We start from the raw sequence: 8,574 nt of genomic DNA on the forward strand, positions 1-8,574 counted from the left end.
TCCTTTTGTGCCTTTATTTGGTTTAAAAATATTGAAAAAATGCTGTTGCAAATGACAAGTGGTTTTTTGCAACTTGAATCAACTATAGTTTCCAGGTAATGTAGCGGGTATTGTATAGTTGACTCAAGTTGCAAAAAAGCACTTTACGCAACACCTAGTAGCTTAGTAGGTACTAGTAGACTAGTACCCACAGAACAGCCACCTAGAAATTGAAAACTACATATAGTCGACTCAAGTTGCAAAAAACCACTTGTCATTTGCAACAGTATTTTTTCAATATTTTTGAACCAAGTAAAGGCACAAAGGGACCTGAAAATCATAGTTTGGATATTTCCCATATAAGTACAGTTTTAAAGTAATTTCAAACGACTTAGAGCCCGATTTCAAGTCAGGGTGACAAATAGGTGATGCAGCGCAAATGTGTAGCTATCTTTGTCCTACACATTAATTACTAATATGCGTCATCTTTCTCAAACTTGCAATTTTCTGCCGTTACCATGACAATACAAGTTGCAACTCAACTTGAAATCGGCCTCTAATGCCATAAAATTGCTGTTGCAAATCCAAATTGGTTTTTTGCAACTTGAGTCAACTTTACTTTGAAGTTCGAACAAGTCGTGTATAGTATTTGTACCCCTAATAGAAATATTGACTAAAATCATAAATCACACCAACAAAGAAACAGTTTACACTCCACTTACAGGTAAGAAACCGGTCATTTTTGCCCGTTGGGTGCCACCAAATATTTGGCTGAGGTTATTTAAGACCCCACCATAAATTACCGGATGGGGTTACTTTAAGATATGTTTTTTTTTTGTTGATGTGATTTTTGATTTTAGTCAATATTTCTATTAGGGGTAAAAATACTGTAGCCGTGCATGAAACCAACGAAGGTTTTCGTCAAACGTTTGGAGGAAGTTCTTGACGGGGTCAAGAATACCGACAACAGCCGGAACGTGATCCAACGCGAACGTTGCTCGACATCTGTCATTCGTGGATTGAAGATCGGCCACACGATGCGACGCACTATCAACCCTCCAGCGTTGGAAGGTGTTCGTAGCATCGTGTAGCGCCGGCATAATGCGTGTTACGCACACGGTCAAAATACTTCCTAGAATTGAGCTGATTTGATTTTAATCGGGTAGAGCAGACGAAGGGATTATTTTACCGCATGGGATTATACACCAAGCCACCCCAGGTGGTTCAGTAGCAACTTCAAAGAAGGGCTGAACTAAGTATAGTTTGGGAACGAGAAATTGGACCTTTAGCTTAAAGATTTATAATTATGAAGATTTACGAAAGTGGTCAGTTTTTACCTGCCGACGCGCTAGTCTAGTATACCTGCTAGTTATTAAAAAGGGATGCCGAATATCGGCAAAATGCAGATTGTTTGTAGTCGTAAATCTTGATTAAGTATTATAGGTAATCTTTACAACCTACCTTACACCTTACACCCATTGCAAGTGAAGAAACTAGAGTTCCAATTTCTCGTTCTCAAACTATACCTGTCATTATTCGAAAAGTTTAAGGAGGGAAGGAACTCTGAATATAACATTTTTCTAAATATTATTAGTTCGTGGTCCCTTAAGATGGAAGTGCAACGTATGACTAGTGAAAAAGGGAAAATGTTGTTAGTAGTGGAAGGTGCTAAGTTTTGTAAAGGTCGGAGATTGCAATCTGGGGAAACGCACTGGCGATGTATAAATAAATTTTGCAGAGCAAAATTATACACTGCGTGTTTTATTTCGCTGAACATACAATGTAAAATGGCTATGTTCAGTTCCAAAATGGACAAGTCAATTCATTTGAAATAGGCAATCAAACTTACAGATCCATGAATCCTATGTTCAGTCAAATAAAAAACTCACGGTATGTGAATAGTGACAATAAAATTACCAAATCGGACTTAGAACATAGTCACGAAGTCAATGTTGAGACACTTGTTTCGTGATGACTTGGACCACAATGGATGATCCAATTTTTGAGGAATGCTCGAAGGACCAATCTCGACAGATGAAGATGTTTGCGGTCACAATGGATGGGGGGACAGGTAATCTCGCCACCAGTAATTACCTTAATCTTTTGCGCATCCCCGTTGAGTAAAATCCCATCGGTAATTTCGCCACCAATATTTTTCAATACATTTTTATTGAGGGTCATACCCAATAAGGGTGGATTTAAGTAACTACCTGACACCTGACACAACTTTATTTGTGTTTTTAGAAAAACTGAAAGAATTTCAAATAGACACTTATATATGTGAAAATACAAAGTCTACATTTGGTAGCATTCTGTACAACTGCTAATAGTTGGTGCGTTCGTTTTGAATCACCCTGTATATAAAAATGAATCGCCGTTCGTTAGTCTCGCTAAAACTCAAAAACGGCTTGACCGATTTGAATATTTATTTTTTTCTTTTGTTCGCTTTAATTCAGGGGTGGTTTAAAAAGAAAAAAAATCGGAAAAGTTGCCCGGAAAATTGGAAAATTCGGGAAAAACTGAAAGTGCTTTTTTCTGTGGGAACGGCTGGAACGATTTGGATAAATTTTTTTTAAATGTTCGTAATAATCCATATGAGGTTTTTATGTAAAGAAAAACTGGAAAAGTTACCCGGAAATTTGGAAAATTGCGGAAAAACTGAAAGTGCTTTTTTGTGATGGATATGCATTATTATTTTTTTTTTGTTTTGTTCGTTATAGTCGTGAAAAAGTATTCAAAAAAAAAAATCGGGACAATTACAAAGGAAAGTCGAAAAATTCGGGCAAACTGCAAAAATTATAATTTTTGTATGCATTCTCGATCATAACTGACGATAGGAACGACATATTTGATTAATTCTTTTTTTTTTGTTCGATATGCCCCGGGATGGAAATAACTCAAGTGAAAGTTTTTAATAGAAAAAAAAATCTGGAAGATTTGGAGAAAAATCTGGAAAAACTAAATTAAAATAATTCGGGGAAAACTGAAAGTGCTTTTTTGTATGAACTCAAGACCAAAACTCAGGATTCGAACGATGGCTATGCGTAATTCTTTTTTGGTTTTGTTTGTTAGGGTTTTGGATAAGTTTTCGGAAAAAAAAATCGGGACAATTACAAAGGAAAGTCGGAAAATTCGGACAAATTTAAAAAATTATAATTTTTGTATGCACTCTCGATCATAACTGACAATAGGAGCTACATATTTGCTTGATGCCTTTTTTTTGTTTTCAATTGAAAAAAAACCTGGAAGATTTGAAGAAAAATCTGGAAAAAGGCAATCCAGTAAATTAAAATAAAATTACATTTGCTTTGTGTTGTTACGCGATCTGTCCGACAAATGTAGTAGTTGTTTTATTTCTATTCCTATTTATTTGCCTACATGCACAAATGTCATGTGACAGCTGATTGTGAAATTGGGAATCAAACCAATCGGATTGTTTGCTTGAACATCGATCTTGCAATCGAAATCGAAATGTAAATATTGGGTGATTCAAAACTGTTGTGGATAAATCTGGCAACTATGTACAAAAATTTATGTGGCAACTGTGTGGGTGGGATAGAGTTGACATTTTTTTGACAGTTCATAGTCGCACAATTTTGAAAGTTGTCAAATCAATGTGTAATGAAATTTTAAAAATCAAATGCACGCTTATGACATGTCATACAAATGTCAACTCTATCCCATTCACACAGTTGCCACATAAATTTTCGTACATAGTTGCAATACTTATTCATAATCATTTTGAATCACCCAAGAAAACTGTGATTTCAAATTTAATGGAAGAAAATAAATAATTAGTTTGGACATGAAATTCTGACTTAATTAAATTGTGACTTAAATTCTGGAACAAAACCGCATGGTTCCAACTCGATCACATTCCAGGCACATCACGCATTTCCAGTATTTCAGCAGTGTAGAATACTGCCGATAGAATTCATCACCCATGTAAAATTCCTCATTTTTACTTTGTTTACACATTTCCAATAGCTTTTCACAAATGCACAAAACGATCACAAACAAATTTAGGTATTGAAATTTGGACAAGACAACGTCTGTCGAGTCAGCTCTTCGCGATGTTATAATATTGGGTTACCCTCCGGATCGACCACTCTTCTTCTAATTTGGAAAGATATCATTCACGTAAACGTCAAATTCGCCTGTCAACTCTGTCAAAGCTGACAACCGGAAATCAGAAATGCGTTTAGATCACAGTGGTACCAATTGTATTTATATTTCATGTACATAAAAGACATCAAATTCATTGGAATTGTAAACAAGTTTCATTTAATAACCGAACGAAATTCAAACCGTATAAAATATAGCCAGTACTATTGATCTCAATGAATTGAAGTTGGAAGGTTGATTAGGATTGATTATGGCTAATCAAAATCTTACAAAAAAAAAATTCAAATCGGTGAAGCCGTTTTTGAGTTTTAACGAGACTAACGAACAGCGATTGTGGGTGATACGAAGTTCACTGGGTCAGCTAGTCTTAAATAATAAATTGTTTTTCCTTATACTTGTTTTCCTGTCTCAGACTCTCAGATACAGAAATATTTATGTCGGCCGTTCGCCGGCACCGTCCTTTGGGCAGGTAGGTGTAGAACGTAGATTAATTCCGGGAAGTACAGTGGCGAAATTACCGGTAGTCTTAGCATGCCATTAAACGGTGGTGGCGAATTTACCTGTATCTTAATCTCGTAATGATGCTTGGTGGCGAAATTACCAACACCGCAATGGATGACCAGTTTTGTAGTTGAGGATCACAATGGACGACCAATTAAATATGTAGGTTGCTTGAACTGTGTTTATTTAAAACTCAACACTTAAACTGTTAACGAGAATTTGAGACAATAATTACGACAAAAGTCGCGACAAGAAACGAGTGAAGATCGAGACAAGAATCTAAGACAAGAATCTCAGAATTGTTTAATATTCTTGGAATTTATAATGTTAGGGTAGGTAGCGTCCAACCCCTGAATGGGGTAATAGTGTAAAAAGAAAGGCAGAAGATGACATTTCTACACGGCCGTCGAAATTGATTCATCAAGAACATAAAGGTATAAACATTAGTTGTAAAAATTATAAACTTATTTATTATAAATTTTAATTATTAGCAAAAAATGTTGAGATTTACTCTGAAAGACATGCAGTATGTTCGGAAAAACATTTATAACGCAAAAAGGGTAAAATTGGCTCCTCCACCAAAGAACATGGCCGACACTCATGAGTCATGAAGCTTTAGGGCTTGATTTCAAGTCATGGTCGCAAATAGGTGGTGCAGCGTAAATGTGTAGCTATCTTTGTCCTACATATTAATTACCAATATGCGTCGTTACCATGACAACAAGTGCGACCGTCGCAAGTCAACTTGAAATCAGGCCCTTAGACAGCATTTCTGTCTAAAGGGTAATAATATAAACAATAAAACAGGATCAGTAAATTTGCATTTTCTTTGTAATGCGGACGTAATTTTAATGGACGGGACGTTCCAATATGCTTGTCAACATTTTTATAAATTTTTTACATTGCACGGTTTCAAAAACGGTTATTAGGTATGTGCCAGTCGTGTTTGCCTTACTGCCGAATAAAACCGTCCACACCTATAGCAAGTTGTTTGAACACATGAATCTAGAATGTTCAACATTTGGATTCAGTTTCAACCCGATTAAAATTGTTGTCGGCTTTGAAAATGGAATCCATCTCGCCAGTTTCTTTCATTTGAAACAAGCTTGGTACAAAAAAATGTTGAAGTTAGGATAATCAAGCAAATATAAAAATCCGAGTTCTAAAGAAGGACAGTGGCTTAAAAAAATATTTGATTTACCTTTTTCTCCAAGCAATGAAATCGGTTAAAATTTTTGCTTTGAACTTATGGCGTCTAAACTAGATAATGACATTCTTACCAAATTTTGTGACTATTTGGTAACAAATTATGTCGAAGAGTCATCTAGGTTTCCCCCATATTTATGGAGCCAAGTTAAGAGCGAACAAACTCGTACGACAAACATTTGCGAGTCATTTCGCTCGCATTTTAATAAAAGTTTTTATCTACGGCTGCTTGGATAAGTCGTTATTACCACACTCACTTACAGTCATTTGAGTTGCGTAATGTAGTTCATTACCGCACTGGTTTCATTACGTAACGCATTTTTATTTAGAAACAAACAGACAAAATTTATTGAAATACAACAATACAAAAGAAAAGCTAGGTACTTATCTTCTATAGGTATATATAAAACAAAGTCGGGTTAGTTACGCTATTTATAACTCAAGGACGGCTGGACAGATTTTTATGATCTTTATATTGTTGGATTTGTCTCCGCCCCGATTAGCAGAATAACTATTAAAACATCGAAAAACTAACGAAAAAAAAATTATGAAGAAAATTCATTTTGAAAGGTTATGTCATCTGTCACAATCTGGCATTGTGCGCGCATCGACAATTTGAACTTAATTGAGATTTAACGTCAGCTGAGTTTTAACACCAAGTGTGATCAATGTTGATCAACAACACCTACTTTTGCATTGTACAGGGTGCGACAACATAACTTCCTTTTTTGAAATGCGCGCTATTCAGACTGTAGGGGTCGTAATGGGACGGGAGTGGTCTCATTCGAAAGCCATGGTTTTCAAGATTTGTTCCCTATCCCTGTCAGCTGCCATCATGCGTTGGAAGAGTGGAAAGCCTGCGTTTGCCGTCGAGGTCTACTTTTCAAACTGATTTTCTCTGATCGCAACCCTTCCGAAATTGCTTCAATGTTGGGTCGTGTCCCGAACCAGAAATCAATTGTTACATGGGTCACTACGTTCAGACCATGATTTCAGACAAACCGGGAGTGCGACAAGACGAAGAATTGGAATCTCACCTCAATAAGGGGCAATTTGTAGTAGAGAGCCCGCTCTCCGGATTTGTCCCCTTGCAATTTTGTTTTTTTTGAAATCTCGCGTTTATATCAACCATCAAAGGACCCTACAAAGCCAACATTCGTGCAGGAACATTCCCGCTGCTATGTCATGGCTAACGCTAGAAATGGGCTTATTCACTTATTCAGTGTATCGCACCTGTATCTAACTAACAATGCATTTAAGTACGTCTGTAATTATTTAAATGCTACCCCAAGTAATGCTACGTCGCGGGGGAAGCTGTTTTAGGGTTGAACATTCATTGCTGTGCGGCAGACCTAACCTCGAAACTATCAAACAAAAACAAGTGAACAGTGCGTCCAAACCATCAAACCAACAAACCAGTGGAACAAAATCTTCATCTACAAAATGTTTCCAACAAACACGCATATGCTTAGTAATTCTCTTTCCAATTTTTAATTTAATTTTCCATATTTTCTTCCCGTCAGATGTTGACTGCATCCCAACCAAATTCATTAAAATATTCAATCCGTTTATGGCGATTGTTAATTCCGGATTATTTTTATACAGTGAATTTTTTTATCAATGAACCATAGAGATTTACATGCTATAAAGTATGAACTTTATTTCGCGTCAATGGTGTTTCTATTGCTAATTTCAAAATTATTTTTCCGACATGAAATAAACTTTACACCATCTCAATCCCTATGATTCATTGATAAAAAATTCACTGCATAGTTAGTTACAACTCGGGACACAGCAATTTGCTCTACTACTCATTTCATTATACTCTCACTTCTTGCAAATGAATTTACCGAAAAAACTTAATTTTTCAGTTCTCATCAATGAATTGTCGTAAATTCATGGGAGTTAATCACATTTGCACATCACGTGACGTGAATACCAATAATCTCCGTCAGAGGGCGTAGTGCTTAGCATTAAATTTAAATATGTGTAAGCATTAAATTTGTGTATGCATTAAATCATTAAATTTCAATTCATTTTGATTATTCATTTTATCTTAATAAAAAAAACTTCATTAAATTCAGCTAATAAGTTAACACAACATTTATTGATTCTGAGGCGGTACGAAGTTCGCCGGGTCAGCTAGTTGTAAATACATAACACAGTCCTTGCATTTTGTTCGCCCAGTAGCCGGCCTCGACTTCGTTTCGGTCTTCAATCTCTGGGCTTGGCACAAAAAGACTCACTTCCACTTTTAATGATATCATCTACTACTCTCTTTTGGGTTACTCGCACAAGAGACCACTTTGTAATACACGTCATACTGGAAAAACGACGCAAACTGCAGTGACACCTCCAGAGACGCTCGTCTCTTTCACTCCAGGTCGTCCTCGAAACAGGATCACATACGTTTCCATTCCAGGTTCTGGTACTTTTCTCACTTGACGTCGGAGTAGCCCCAATGTACATTTTTCGAAGTCATTTCAGTTCCGAGAGCCACGATAAGACGCAGTGGCGGCTCGTCAGGGTAGGCAAGGTAGGCACCGCCTACCCAGACTTTGCCAAAGATATAAATTTATTCAAGTTAAAATTTATTAATAAATATAATTTAATAACTCTGAAATGTAATTTTTAAGTTTTGTTTGTCTACATTATCGAATGTTTTATCCATTAGCAGCGCGCAATGAATCTCCGCCAATAATTTTGCACTGTCTACCAATACTTTGGCTTGAATCATGTGTGCTACGCTATCGTAAGCGAGGG

The sequence above is a fragment of the Tenebrio molitor genome, chromosome 9, assembly GCF_963966145.1.
Source record: "Tenebrio molitor chromosome 9, icTenMoli1.1, whole genome shotgun sequence".
In the NCBI taxonomy this organism is placed as follows: Eukaryota; Metazoa; Arthropoda; class Insecta; order Coleoptera; family Tenebrionidae; genus Tenebrio; species Tenebrio molitor.